Source organism: Hibiscus syriacus, unplaced genomic scaffold (assembly GCF_006381635.1).
Source record: "Hibiscus syriacus cultivar Baekdansim isolate YM2019G1 unplaced genomic scaffold, ASM638163v2 tig00004258_pilon, whole genome shotgun sequence".
In the NCBI taxonomy this organism is placed as follows: domain Eukaryota; kingdom Viridiplantae; phylum Streptophyta; class Magnoliopsida; order Malvales; family Malvaceae; genus Hibiscus; species Hibiscus syriacus.
In genome coordinates, this window is record NW_024062009.1 from 414,234 (window position 1) to 428,213 (window position 13,980).

The window sequence follows — 13,980 nt, forward strand, 5'->3', positions numbered from 1 at the left end:
GTACAATTTTTTTCAATAGTATGCCCCACCAATGACTCCTCTTGCGTTCATGTGCTTGGTTTTTTAAGAAGAATTAGACCAATTGAACAAGAAAGGAAAAATGAGAGACGTAATTGGATATTTGTTATGATTTTGACTTTATTTTTCTACATTTTGTCAAGGTAATTGATATTTTGTTAAGAGTTGTAAAATGTTGGATATTTTGATGATGTATTTGATTTGGGTACTTGAAGTTTGATGATGGTAAGGGTCATCAAGGTTTGATTAAGGGTTATTTGCAGTTTGATAAGGTTTTGTGAATTGGGTACTGAAAGTTGAAATGTGTTCGGGTGCTGAAATGTTAAGAATATTTTGTTAAGTTTGAAATGTTAAGGAAATTTTGTTGAGTTTGAAATGTTATGTATTTTGAATTGTTATGAATATTCTGTGAACTGAACATTAATTGAACAACATTAGACAACAATTGAATAAAATACAAAGCAAAACAACTTTATACATATCCGAGTAACAGCTAATAAAGAAGAATAAAATTGAACAAAATAACCTAATGTGTGTATTGATTAATTTTCATATATGTTTACCTTTTCACAAAAAATAATATTCACCAGCAGCCTCTACCCTACTAACAACTTTGTAAAATAAAACCCAAAATAAACAATTATATTTTTTTTACAAAAAGTAATATTCACCTATAGGCTTGACCCTATATGACAAAGTTGTTTAACCAAAAAAAATTCTTGGTTCATCTTCAGTTCCACCTGGGCCTCTTTGTAGTAGGATCTTCTGTCTGAGGTTGGATGGTAGAGCTTTGTTGAAAAGGCATCATCCATCTAACTGTCACGCCAGAGTGTTGTTTGTTCCGACTCTCTTGATGAAGTTGGCTTGGACCTTCCAGATTGGATCTTATTGGTCTCCTAATCTAGAAATGAAAAAAAATCATACAATATTATACCTAAAATTATCAACCATACACATAAATAAAAATTGTTCTATTTCTTACAGGTAATTTGGCATATCTGTTTACTTGTGCTTGAGGTTGGGTGGCAGAAGGCATCATCCACCTTACTATGTTGATTGATTTTCTGAGTGTTTAGGGTCACTTGTTGCTGGTTTGGAGCTATTGAATTGGATCTCACGGGGTTTTTTCAGCTGGTGTTGCCACCAATTTGTCCCCTACATGACCTCTTATTATGGCATGCATTTCTACTTTTTTTGCATGTCACGGTAACCCCTCTTCTATCCATTTTTCCTATTCTATCAATGGTTCATCAACCTTCCTTCTTCTGTTCTTTGAGGCCTACCAGGAGGGCTTCTAATTATAAAGGGTAAGATGGGCTCAAGACCAATTTGTTGAGTCCATTACTTTAGACCTCTAACAGGTCTGATGATGTTTACATAAATATTCATTTGAGTTTCTTTAAAATAACATCTGCTAACATAAGATCCATGTCTCTCATGATTCATCAGAATAACAATTGCATGATGTATAGTTCATTTGAAGCATTTGGGGCATATGTATAATTTTAATTCCCTGTGATGGGATAATTATATCTGTTTATGGGTATGTATAGTTCATTAGAAGCATTTGGGGCATATGTTTGTCCAATGCTATATGCAAACGAGCTTGGATTGCGAATCCTTATAGGTGGTGCTGTGAGGGAGGCTTCTGTGCTCGGCTACAGTGTTACTCCACTTTTTTCATACTACTCTTGCCATGGACCTGTTTTCAGAGTCTTGCTCCAAATGAATCGAGGGAAGCTACCGGAGAAGAGGTGATGTAATGATGACAGTGTTAAAATCTGTATCTTTTTAGTCTTCTTTTAGTACTTATCTGATGTTTTTATGTAAATGATAGGGATTATGGTTTCATCTGCTACTGTAATCGCTGTGGAAATTCTCAAGCATTCTAATGGGATAAACTTGGTCAAATCAGTTGTCCTTGCAATAACACGATAAAAGTATGATCTCCTTTAATGACTTGTGTGCATTTAATTTTGGTTTTGTGCTCTCTCTCTCTCTCTCTCTTTCCGCAATGTAAAAAATTGTTCAATTCTATAACTACTTGAGCAGGTGTATGCTAAATTTCTGTCGATTTTTGTAGGATGCTGCATCACTTGCTGACTTGCTGTGTCAGGCCCTTCGTGGACAGGACCTCTTATAGTGGAAATTATATCATGGAAATGTTAAACTTGGCTGAGTAGTGGGGGTGGGTGGGCAAAGGTGCAGGGACTGGTCTAGAAAAGCTGCTGAAACGGATGTTGGAAGAAAGTGACCCCAAATTACCATTTGGATATATCAAACTGGATGAGGTCCCTCCCATGGTTTATCTCCCCAAAACATATGCTCTTATACTTAAGTTGCCTGATGTTCGGTAATGATATTCACTTCAACTTTATCAGGTGGCAAGTCGTGCAAAAACCGATACTCCTTCCAAAAGTTCTATCATGAGCGCCCTTGACAAGTTATTCGAATTATATGGTTTTCTTTAGTCACTAGCATTTGAACTAACATTGATCAGCTCCGGAACCGAGAGGGTGAAGAAAAAAAACCCAAAAGCAACGGCCAAGTGCAAATACATCACAACTTCAAGTTTTAAGCATAAAGCTTAATATTATTAATATTCGTACAAGGCATACACTAAGAAACTCCGAATGTACATCATTCTCTTATTCTTCTTATTACTCTGTTTGCCATTGCCAACCAAACGAAGTATCTCTTAATTACATCAATCTCAAGCACTTTCTTTCTCGTACACTCCATTTGCATATTTCCAATTGATGACCTTCCATATGTTCTTCAGGTAATCTGGTCTAACATTCTTGTACTGGCACCAAAAAAACAAAAATTACAGGAACACGTTACAAGAATATATATATATATATATAACCAGAAATCAAAGAAAAATATTCACAGCAGATGTCGTCATTATAACTGAAGACACTTAAATTCGTCCCTCATAATACATACATATATATAATATTATATTATGTTATAAGTTATAATATATATATAGTTTATTTACATTTTTTTTTCTTCTCTTCTCTCCTTTTACAGGCCCAACAGTAATGGCCCAAATCCCACGTGACCCAAGTGACCCAGCTGCCCAAACCAGTATGGATTAGGGTTTGTGTAACCCCTAATCTCTCAATCTCTCATCCAGCCGTCAAGCATCTTGATCGTTGGATCTAAGTGAGATCCAACGGTCCGAAGCAGATGACACATAAGGGTTTGTCTGAAAACCCTAATTGCTTCAGCATCATTCCAGCGCCGCACGCCGCTCCAGCTTTCCTTTCACGCATCCAGCGCCGAGTTTCAAGGCACACCATCCCTCATGCAACAACCGCAGCAACGTGGATGGCTGGGACACCGGAAAAATAGCAAACAAGACGTTAGTTTAGATCGAGTAGGACTCGGAAATCAAACTAAAAATAGGTTTTTTTTCTAGTATAAATACGTGTAATCATCGATTGTAAAAGGGGGGATTTTTTGATACTGAATACAAGCAAAGTTATAAGCAAAATTACCAGCAAGACACAACCAAGCATTCAGAATTTCTTTCGAAGGTTTCGTGCAAATATTTCGAAAGGAAAGGTAAAAAGTTCATACCTTTTGCGTGTTTTTCTTCCTTGTCTTGTGTCTTCGTTAAGCTTTGGTTCGAAAGAAACCCAAAAAGAGCATTTTAGCCGATGAACGGAGGGGCTTGGTCGGGATCTTCTTTTGTAGATCTAGCCCCCGAGGCTCGTTTTTTATAAAAAATATTTTGGTTTTTGAAAACTAGATTTAAAAAGCTTTGGAAAACAGAAAAAAAAAACGGGTTTTGCCGCCGATGAACGGCGGCCGTCGCCGTTCAACGACGGCGGCGAGGCGGCGCGAGGAGGCCAACGGTTGGTTTCTGGAAAATGTCACCTGTGTTCTTCATTTCTGAAGAACAAGGCAGAGAAAAGAAGAGATGGGGTTGCTCTCGGGCGAGAGAAGAAGAGAAAATGAAATTAAAAAACATTTGATCTATGTTTATATCAGATCCGCGTTTTGTAATAAATTAGGGTAAACTACCCTTTTGGTCCCTCGTATCTTGTGAAGAGTTATTTCACCCCCCAAATTGAAATTAACCCTTAATATTGCTTTAAATTTTGATCCCCTAGCTTATAGTTCTTTCAATTTGACCCTTTTTCTGGATTTTAATTTTATTTATCTATTATCTTTTTATATTACATTATAATGTTTATATATATATTTTATTATTATTAGTTTTTTACACTCGTATATACGTATTATTATATATTATTTTACTTATATGTTATATTATATATATATATATATGTATATATATATATGTATACATTTGTATTTTATCTTATTATTTCTTTACTTTTGTTCTTATTATATTTATCTTCATTATTTAGTTTTTCTATTACTATTATATAGATTTTTTTTCTCCCTCTCATATTTAGTTATTATATATATATATGGTATTAATATTATTATATGTTTTTCATTAATTTTACCTTATACGCTATTATTTTACATTTTTATATACATATGGACATTTTTTAATTCATATCATTTACATTTGTATGTGATTTTATTTCACCTTTATTATGTTTCATTTATTATTTATTCCTTTTTATTTTTATTTGTACATATTTGATTATAGTTATTTATTTTTTTTAGTTTTTTAGTTTTTTTTTTTATTTATTACTATTTATATCTTTTATTTTTTTTATTGTTTATATCTTTATTATTATTACCATCATTTTTATTTTATATTTTCCTCATCTTATTTGTTTTCCATTTACCTTAGGTGTTTTATTTGCATTCCTTATCTAATATATGTCTCGATCTTTTAAGGGTACAATTTAAGCAATCTAAGGTAAGTAATTTGGATCGCCATTTTACATTTTAATTTAAATTTACAACTTTCTTAATTAAAGACAACTGGAAATTACATAGTACCGAAAGGGCAATTCAAGGGTGCTAATCCTTCCTTAGCTGTAACCGACTCCCGAATCCGACATATCTTTGGTAAGACGCAGATCAGGTAAGATATAAGGTATCCGATTAACCTATTTATTTTTAAATAAATAATCGGTGGCGACTCCAATCCATTTTTCAAGTCGAAGCCCAATTCCGGGGCCCAACCGAAAGACGGTTGCGACAGCTTGGCGACTCCGCTGGGGACAAGGTAAGCGAGTCAGGCTAAGGTAATTTCCAGTTGTCTTTTTAACGAAAAGGGTAAGTTTAAATTTTAAGGTAAAATTTCGATCCTTATTGCTTACTTTTGATTATATTTTTCGAGTAAATAGTTGTACTAATCGTTTTCTAATGATTTCAGCTTTCCAAACATTTTCATCTAAGGCTCTAAACCCGAGCTCCGAACCCGTTTTAAGTGGGGGTGAAAGCGACGCCTTCGTGTGAATTTATTCACCGTATGGGCCTAGCAAGTAGCCTTCGGGATTCATATACCTTATGCCTTCGTGTGAATTTATTCTCCGTATGGGCATAAGGGAATGTGTCCTCTCGAGTTTAACTTAGTCCACACAAGCCTGTGATGGGTTTCGGACTAAGGGTCTGGTCGGTCCAAGGGGGCGCCAGCAAGGAGAACTCGAGTACCGTTTTTAGAACCCAAACCGGGAGGCTTTGAATAAATAGAGCCTACCCCAAAACCACATTCCAAAACCTAGGACATTTCTTTCCTAACCTTTTTATTTTTATGTTTTTTTCATTTACCATTTATTTTTATTTATTTTCATCTATTTCTATTTTACTAACGTTTTTACCTTTGTGTTTGTTTTCTAGCATTTGCATCATTACAAGAGGCTATTGATCCCTAAAAAACGTTTGTTATACACAAAATAATTCGAGTTAATGGACAAAGGTGTTGTAATACAAGAGATTGAAAACGCTGAGGCACGACTATGGTCCGAGAAGGCTCAGAAAGAGAAGGGAGACAGTCTTCAGGGAAACTATGTGTCAGAACTGGTTAGTTATGCCGCTGTCAGCCTGAAACAGAATAATGTCCAGGAGCTGCGAAACATTTGGGACAGTTGGAAGAATGACAGAAAGCAGAAGTTCAGCCAACGATATGGTGATATCGCCCTCTTGCTCCATGTCAAGACTGATGAGCCCTTACTCCGAGCATTAATTCAATTCTGGAACCCGGGATATAGTTGCTTCACTTTTAACCAAGAGGACATGGTGCCTACCATCGAAGAATACACTACACTGCTGCATTGTGAAAGCATCAAGCTTGAGCGAGCCTACATTAAACACATAAAAAGCCAGCCCTTCAAGAATGCACTGGCCAAAGTTGCAGGAGTAGATGAGAAATGGGTAATCGATCGGACTCAGCGTAGAGGCAGTGGAGAAGGAATTGAATGGATCCACATAAAACAACTAATGAAAAACCACCCTGATGAGTGGAAGACCATAGACCTTTTTGCACTGGGTCTGTACGGTTTGATTATCTTTCCGAAAGCTTTGGGGTGCATTGACGCTGCCGTGGTGGAACTATTTGAGCAACTTTCTAAACGAGTTAACCCAGCACCAGCCATCTTGGCCGAGACCTTTCGATCGCTCAACCATTGCCGAAGAACTGGCGGAGGAAGATTTACCGGGTGTATTCAGCTCCTTCAGGTCTGGATTCACAGCCATTTCTGGAAGACTAACGGGGTTGCCTACCGCCGTTTCAGCACCACCTATTCACCTCTAGGTGAATTCATCACCTTGAAATGGCATGAAGGCGCTTCGAAAGAAAAATGGATGAAGGTCTTTACGCATCTTCAGGATCAGGATATTGTCTGGAGAGCCCCCTGGCTATTTCTCAGTGACGTTCTTTTCCGATGTGGTGACTCTGACACTGTGACCTTACTTGGACTTGGGGAGCAGTCGGGTATGCTCCGCTATTAGCACTTAGACAGTACGGAGCACGTCAGTTTGTCCCAGCAACATGCGGGTTGGCTAAGTCAGAGTTTGAGTATCACGGCGACAGCTATAAGAAGATGATCAAAGAAGCAGCCGATTCGTGGAGGAAAGTATTCCGGATGGATGTTGTAGCTGCCAGAAGCATGCTCACTCCGGATTATGTGGAGTGGCGAAGGTCAAGAAAGAATGACAACATCCCTGTGCCAGACCGTGATGACACCCGGACCATGGAAGAACACCTCGTGCATGTCCCTTCTGAACTCGAGATAGCCAAGACCGAGTTTGAAGCCGTGAATAATGAGCTGAAGCAAAGAATAAAGGAACTTGAAGCTGAACGTTATCAGTGGAAGCTTGATGCTGACTCTCAGAAAGATCGGGCAGAAAAATTGGAAAAAGAACAAAAAAGAGTCCGTTTTGAGCTTGAAGACTTGAGAAAGGGGTATCAAGATAAGGTCAAGGATAACTCCAAGTTGAAGGTAACCTCTGAATACTGGAAAGACGAAGCTCATAGCCTGAAAAGGAAGTTTGAGGGGCCTGATGAGAAAGCTTGGAAGGAACAGATGAAGACTGCCCAAAGACGCTTGGCAGATAGTCAATATCAGAACCAGCGCTTGAGAGTTCGGGTAGCTGACTTAGAAAGACAACATGAGAAAGATGGCAAGACAATAGCTGAGTTAGAAGCTATTGTAGATGGGTTCAAGAGGCAAGCAAACGAGCTTCAGATAGTGCCTTTCGACGGAGGATTACAATGGCGTTTCCGTTGGGAACAAGCACAGCGAAGGGTGAGGGCCCGAGACGCAACCATCCGAGATTTCCTGGATCAAGTGCAAAAAGCAGCCCGTCATCTTCACGGCCTAGCAAGGGAAGCTGGTGTGGTTCGACAAGGCATTCAACCAGTGACAGATGAAGGCAGAAGACTTGTCAACCTATTGGAAGCTGTTCGGGGTCTAGAGGATTTAGTCCGAATGTACCTTTAATCTGTTTTTATGTCTCTTAAAAGATAAGACATTTTTGTCTGAACAAGGGTTATTTATAATAATGAACACTTTTCTGGATCAATGCCTCCAATTGCATACATCATGCATCGCATTTCTTGCATCTTATATTTCATGTATGTTATTTTATATTTTTTTCCATGTTTTTACATTCGTATTAACTAACAGAATATGTCTCAGACACCGAGCTTACCACCACAAGCATCAGATACACATCACCCGCACAATACTCAAGCAAAAAAGAGACAAATGGAAGCCAGAATGGAGAAGATCGAAGAGCACATGGCAAGACTTCAAAAGGAACTAGAAGATAAGATGGCTCAGAACAGTGAAAGTACTCTTGAGTCCATCAAGAAAAATCAGGAGTCCTTGGTCGACCAAATCGTAGCCAAGTTGTCGGGTCTACAGCAAGCTAGTGCATCAGGGGGCAATTCTTCCGAGGGGGTGGCCATACCACCAACCCCGCAAGTGGTTCTCTCACCCGGAATATTACCCGGGGACGCATCTGCTACTAAAGGAAAGCAGCACTACCCGGGGACTCATTCGTTACCAAAGCGAAAGTTGCACCTGCTGTGAAGATACAAACTTCTACAATCATCCCTGATGATCATCCGGATGATTATCACGTCCCAGACTTTGACGAGGAAGATAAAGCTAAAAAGATGGAAGAAAAGATAAAAATATTAGAAGATCAAATAAAGATGGTCCAGGGAGACCATGATTATTATGGAGTGGACGCAATGGAGCTAAGCCTAGTTCCAGACTTGGTGCTTCCACCAAAGTTTAAAGTTCCTGAGTTTGAGAAGTTCGACGGGAACAGTTGCCCTTCAGCCCATATTACTATGTTCTGTCGAAAGATGACAGGATATGGCGGGAATGACCAACTCCTGATCCATTGTTTTCAAGAGAGCCTGTCCGGTTCAGCTATTCGGTAGTACAACCAGCTTAGCCGAACTCATATCAAGACGTGGAAAGACTTAGCCAAGTCTTTCTTGGAGCAGTATAAGCATATCAACGATATGAGACCAGACCAGGTCATGTTACAAAGCCTAGAAAAGAAACACAATGAGAGTTTCCGACAGTACGCACAGAGATGGAGGGATTTATCTGTGCAAGTTCATCCACCCTTGGATGAAAAGGAAACAAGAAAGCTATTTGTACAGACCTTGAAGGCACCTTACTTCGGGCACTTGGTAGCAATCACGTCGGGAAGTTTTTCGGATTTAGTCATGGCCGGCGAAATGATCGAGTTGGCCATTAAACAAGGAAAGATTGAGGGAGGAGACTCCAGTAAAAAGCCTCCCATGAAAACAAGGAGCGAGAGATCAACAATGTGAACACCTACAACGTCAACAAGGGGGTTACGATCTCAAGCTCAAATTCCACAGCAGCTGTACCATCCGGTACTTCTAGACAGAACCAGAGAGAACCAAGAAGAGAAAGGGAAAGGGAACAGTTTGACCCCATTCCCATGACGTATAAAGAATTATACCAACAGCTCTTCGACACTCATGCAGTGTCGCCTTATCCTATGAATCCAATAAATCCCCCTTACCCGAAATGGTATGACGAGAGCGCTCACTGCGAATATCATGGCGGTGTGCAGGGGCATTCGATTGAAAGTTGTCTCGCATTCAAGAGACTTGTGCAACGGATGAGAAACAAGAATTGGATCACTTTCAACTCCGGAGCACCAAATGTCGCCCAGAATCCCTTGCCCAATCATCAAGAGACAGGAATCAATGCTGTTACTACCGAAGGGGGCAGGAAAGTTAAATTGAGTGTTTCAGAGGTTAAATCTCCTTTGGCTTGGGTATGGAGCCAAATGGTAAAGGCAGGATTTCTTGCACCATATTCAGATACGATAGAAAACGAAGATGGTAACCATTGTTGTTACCACAACAAAGAAGGGCATAAAGTGCAAGATTGCCCAGAGTTCAGATTGTTAGTCCAGCTCATGATGGATCGAAAGGAGTTGGAATTTTACGAAGAAATTCAAGATTCTTGGGAAGCAGATGTTTGTGCCACCGGAGAATCATCAGATAGAAAATTTGGTAGGGGTAGTCCTTTGATAATTACCCTAAGGCAAGTATGACAGTGACAACACCAGCCAAGGTGGTTATCTCCGCACCGCGGCCTTTCAATATAAGGACAATCGGCAAGTGCCATGGAAGTACGAATGTCAGGTGAGTACTTCCGGAGGAGGTAATAGTAAAGTGGGGCAAAGACCACTGGAGCCGTTCAAAGAAGATGTGCTGGTCATCAATGAACCTATAAAGGAGGAAGAAGCTAAAGAGTTCCTCAAGATCTTGAAGCACAGCGAGTACAACATTGTAGAACAGCTCCACAACTTACCTACACGTACTTCAATGCTAACACTATTTTTAAGTTCGGAAGCACACCGAGAAGCGTTGTTGAATGTCCTTAATCAAACGTTCGTGCCACAAGACATACCAGTCAGCAAGATGGATCGACTGGTGAACAATATTCAAGCTGATAATCTCATCTCGTTTTCAGATGATGAGATTCCATCAGGAGGAAGAGGCCGAACGAAGGCGTTACACATTACTACCTACTGTAAGGGGCACGCTTTACCAAGTGTCTTAATCGATAATGGTTCAGCCCTAAACGTGATGCCTTTGATTACATTGAAGAGGCTACCAATAGATACCTCTCATATGAGAGCTTGTCAGAATGTGGTCCGAGCATTTGATGGGACCAAAAGAGAGGTAATCGGAAAGATTGAGGTACCATTGACCATCGGACCAGCCACCTATGATGTTGAGTTCCTTGTGATGGATATCATGCCGTCCTATAGCTGTCTTTTGGGAAGGCCGTGGATTCATCAAGCAGGTGCAGTACCCTCCACGTTGCACCAGAAAGTTAAATTTGTCATTGACGGGGCCTTGGTAATTATCAACGCTGAGGAAGATATCGTGGCAAGCGTGACCACAGAGGCTCCATACATCGAAGTAGACGAGGAAGCGGTAGAATGTTCGTTCCGCTCCTTGGAGTTGTGAATGCCACATTCGTGGCAGAAGGAAAAAGAATCCCAAGACCTCGACTCTCCAAATGCACAAGGATGGAGATCAAGCAAACCCTAGGCCGAGGCGCAAGAACCGGGAGAGGTTTTGGGAAATATTTGCAAGGAATGATCAAACCTGTCCGTCCTATCCCAAAATTAGACCAATTTGGGCTCGGTTTTCAGCCCGGTTATCATGAAAAGAGAAAGGAAATTCAAAAGAACCGGGAGAGAAGGTTAGCCAGATTGACTGGAAACGAACTCCAATGGAAGCCTATGACATTCCCGCCGCTCTTCAGAACATTCAAGTCAGGTGGTTATGTGTTTGAGACCACCACATCCGAGTTAGAAACGGCTCTGGAAGATCTGAACGTTAATGCCGTGACCACAGAAGATGTTGACAACGGAGATAGATCCGGGATATGCCTTCTGCCACATGGGTTCGTGCCTAGCAGTTGGTCGGTGGAAGAACTACCTGTGGTTTACAAGAATCTTTCAGAGTAATATTCGAACTATCCCTATTTGCCTATACCCGGGGCAATAGGTGATCTTTTGTAAGGGTGAATAAATATTTTGTTAAGTTTAATAAAGATGCATTTTTCTTTTTTCTATGGCAAACAAACTTTCTTTTATTTTGAATTCATTCTCTGTCTCCTTCATTCCAGTACTTCATTTCCAGTTACTCTCAAAGTTAGTTCTTGACCGTTCCGTGTGGGATATTATCCTCTCACACATGCACATTTTCCTTTCAGGTTCCCAGATAACGATAATAGGGGCACTAATGATCCTGATCCGGAGGTGGATTTTGAATCAACCATTTGTCTTGGGGAATTTGAAGAATGCGATAATGAAGAAGAATACAACTTGCCTACCGAATTGTTGAGAATGATAGAAAAGAAGAAAAGCAAATACTGCCACATGAGGAGGCGATCGAAATATTAAATTTGAGCACTGAGGAAGATCGAAAGGAGGTTAAAATCGGCACAACTCTTTCGACTGAAGCAAGAAAAAACCTGATAGCCTTACTTCAGGAGTACGAAGATGTGTTTGCTTGGTCGTATCAAGACATGCCGGGACTAGACACAGATATGGTAGTTCACAAACTGCCAATCAAACCAGAATTCAAACCTGTGCAGCAAAAACTGAGAAAAATGCGACCAGAAAGCTCCTTAAGATCAAGGAAGAAGTCAAGAAGCAATTTGATGCCGGTTTTCTCCAAGTGGCCAAATACCCTGAGTGGGTGGCCAATATGCCTGTGCCGAAGAAGGACGGGAAAGTACGCATGTGTGTCGATTACCGGGACCTTAATAAGGCCAGTCCCAAGGACAACTTTCCTCTGCCACACATAGACACTCTGGTGGACAATACGGCCGGGAACGCCTACTTTTCATTCATGGATGGATTTTCGGGTACAATCAGATCAATGCATCCCGAAGACATGGAGAAGACCACTTTCGTCACAATGTGGGGAACTTTCTGTTACAAAGTGATGCCTTTCGGATTAAAGAATGCTGGGGCAACATATCAGAGAGCTATGGTGACCTTGTTCCACGACATGATGCATAAAGAAATCGAGGTTTATGTCGACGACATGATTGTCAAGGCACAGACCGAGAGTGATGTCAAGAATCTGAGGAAGCTCTTCCAGAGATTGAGAAAGTTCCAACTGAGACTAAACCCTAGCAAGTGTACCTTTGGGGTAACATCTGGAAAACTACTAGGCTTTATAGTCAGCGGGAGGCATACAGGTCGATCCTGATAAGGTTAAAGCTATCCAGAATCTACCTCCACCACGAACCCAAAAAGAAGTCCGAGGTTTTCTGGGCAGACTAAACTACATAGCTCGGTTCATCTCTCAGTTAACCGACAAATGTGACCCCTATCTTTCGTCTCCTCTGAAAGAATAGCCCTGGAGCATGGGATAAAAACTGTCAGATCGCATTTGAGAAGGTAAAAGAGTACTTGTCTCACACTCCTGTCCTGATGTCCCCTATCCCAGGAAAACCTCTGTTTTTGTATCTCTCCATATTCGAGAACTCCATGGGGTGTGTTCTGGGTCAACACGAGAGTCTGGGAAGAAGGAAAGAGCCATCTACTACTTAAGCAAGAAGTTCACCGATTGCGAGGTCCGATATCCTCCTATTGAGAAGGTTTGTTGTGCTCTGATATGGGCTACAAAAGACTTCGACAATACATGTTGTACACCACTTGGCTGATTTCCAAGTTAGACCCTCTAAAATACATGATGGGTGTACCTGCTCTATCCGGAAGGTTAGCCCGTGGCAGATGCTTTTGTCTGAATTTGACATCGAATACGTGAGCCAAAAAGCCGTAAAAGGCAGTGCCATATCCGATTTTTTTGGCAAGCAGAACTGATGAGAGCTATGAGCCGCTGGACTTTGATTTCCCAGACGAGGACTTAATGGCCATATCTTTAGAGGAAGCAAGCATTTCAACGGACGGTTCCTGGAGAATGCACTTCGATGGGGCATCAAATGCACTAGGACATGGCATCGGGGCAATTCTAGTCTCCCCAGAAGGAGTCACTACCCATTTACCAGACTGAACTTTGATTGTACCAATAACATGGCAGAATATGAAGCCTGTGTCTTGGGAATTCAAGCTGCACTGGGGCAAAATATAAGGACTTTGCGTGTATGGAGACTCAGCCTTAGTAATCTATCAGCTCCGAGGAGAGTGGGAAACCAAGGATATAAAGCTGTTAGAGTACCGAAAACTAGTGTTGGATCTGCTCGAAGAGTTCGACGAAGTCACCTTCCACTACGTGCCTAGAGAAGAAAATCAAATGGCTGACGCTTTAGCTACCTTGGCAGCCACATTCAAGGCTGGCGGGAGTCTGAAATGATGCCAATTAACATGCAGTCGTATGAGTATCCAGCTCATTGTTACCAAATTGAAGAAGTGAAAGATACTAAGCCTTGGTACTACGACATTCTGCAGTATATCAAGCATCGGAGTTATCCAGAAAAAAGCCACCTGAAACGATAAGAGAACCCTTAGAAGGTTGGCAGCAGGATACGT

The 13,980-nt window shown here is 40.7% G+C and overlaps 1 long non-coding RNA gene across 1 annotated transcript; it reads left to right on the forward strand.

Moving 5' to 3' along the window:
* Positions 1-1,612: 1,612 nt before the first annotated feature.
* Positions 1,613-2,121, forward strand: LOC120192813. The gene is made up of 3 exons (XR_005522803.1): positions 1,613-1,772; positions 1,856-1,958; positions 2,102-2,121. It is a non-coding gene; the product is annotated as an uncharacterized LOC120192813 (long non-coding RNA).
* The last annotated feature ends 11,859 nt before the right edge of the window (positions 2,122-13,980 follow it).